The sequence below is a fragment of the Mandrillus leucophaeus genome, unplaced genomic scaffold (assembly GCF_000951045.1).
Source record: "Mandrillus leucophaeus isolate KB7577 unplaced genomic scaffold, Mleu.le_1.0 Scaffold1019, whole genome shotgun sequence".
NCBI lineage: Eukaryota > Metazoa > Chordata > Mammalia > Primates > Cercopithecidae > Mandrillus > Mandrillus leucophaeus.
In genome coordinates this window covers 23,639-24,991 of record NW_012098310.1, presented here as the reverse complement: position 1 = coordinate 24,991, position 1,353 = coordinate 23,639, and the positions used below count along the sequence as shown (strand labels likewise).

The 1,353-nt window shown below is 51.9% G+C and overlaps 1 protein-coding gene across 1 annotated transcript in view; it reads right to left on the bottom strand.

The window, feature by feature from the left end:
- The window catches only part of ASMT (acetylserotonin O-methyltransferase), a 28,099-nt gene that overhangs the window by 6,347 nt on the left and 20,399 nt on the right, over positions 1–1,353 (bottom strand). The gene's annotated exons all lie outside the window — the stretch shown is intronic.

The window sequence follows — 1,353 nt, the reverse complement described above, 5'->3', positions numbered from 1 at the left end:
GTCCTCATGGACCATCAGGATGGGTGGACCTCACAGGAGAACTGGGACACTGTCTCCATCACACACAGAGGCTGTGCCCACGTCCTCACGGACCATCAGGGTGGGTGGACCTCTCTCCTTCTCCTTTAAAAAATCATGTTATGATTTCTTTTTTGTTTTGTTGTTTTGTTTGAGATGGAGTTTTGCTCTTGTCGCCCAGGCTGGAGTGCAATGGCCCGATCTCGGCTCACCACCACCTCCGCCTCCTGGGTTCAAACGATTCTCTTGCCTCAACCTCCGAAGTAGCTGGGATTACAGACATGCACCGCCACACCGGGCTAATTTTTGTATTTTTAGTTGAGACAGGATTTCTCCATGTTGCTGAGGCTGGTCTCGAACTCCCACCTTCAGGTGATCCGCCCGCCTCAGTCTCCCAAAGTGCTGGGATTACAGGTGTGAGCCACCATGCCTGGCCCATGTTGTGATTTCTTTCTTTCTGATGTCTTCTGCAAAAGTACACCTGCTATTATCACTCAAACCCGGGGATTCCAGGAGGCCCTGGGAATTCGGTCAGCACCTGCTATCTGATGAGTTGAACCGAACCTCCAGTCAAGACCCATTCCCAGATTTGGAGTAAACACCCAAGAGTCACCCTTTATCCTTTATGTGTGTGTGATGTCAAACACTCGAGTCTCGTCATACGTTTCCTGCAAAGTCATAAGGTGCCAAACTTGGGAGAGATCTTGGTGAGCTCTGTGCAGGAAAGAGTTAACTCAGGCCAGGCGCGGTGGCTCAGGCCTGTCATCCCAGCACTTTGGGAGGCCGAGGCAGGTGGATCACAAGGTCAGGAGATCGAGACCATCGTGGCTAATACAGTGAAACCCCGTCTCTACTAAACATACAAAAATTAGCTGGGCGTGGTGGTGGGTGCCTATAATGTCAGTGACTTAGGAGGCTGAGGCAGAGAATTGCGTGAACCGGGAGGCAGAGGTTGTAGTGAGCTGAGACGGTGCCACTGCACTCCAGACTGGTTGACAGAGCGAGACTCCACCTCAAAAAATAAATTTAAAAAAAAAGGCCGGGCGCGGTGGCTCACACCTATAATCCCAGCACTTTGGGAGCCTGAGGCGGGCAGATCACATGGTCAGGAGATCGAGACCATGCTGGCTAACACGGTGAAACCCCGTCTGTACTAAAAATACAAAAAAAAATTAGCCGGGCGAGGTGGCGGGCGCCTGTAGTCCCAGGTACTGGAGAGGCTGAGGCAGGAGAATGGCGTGAACCCAGGAGGCAGAGCTACCAGTGAGCCGAGATCGCACCACTGCACTCCAGTCTGGGTGACAGAGCGAGACTCCGTCTCAAAAAAAAAAAAAA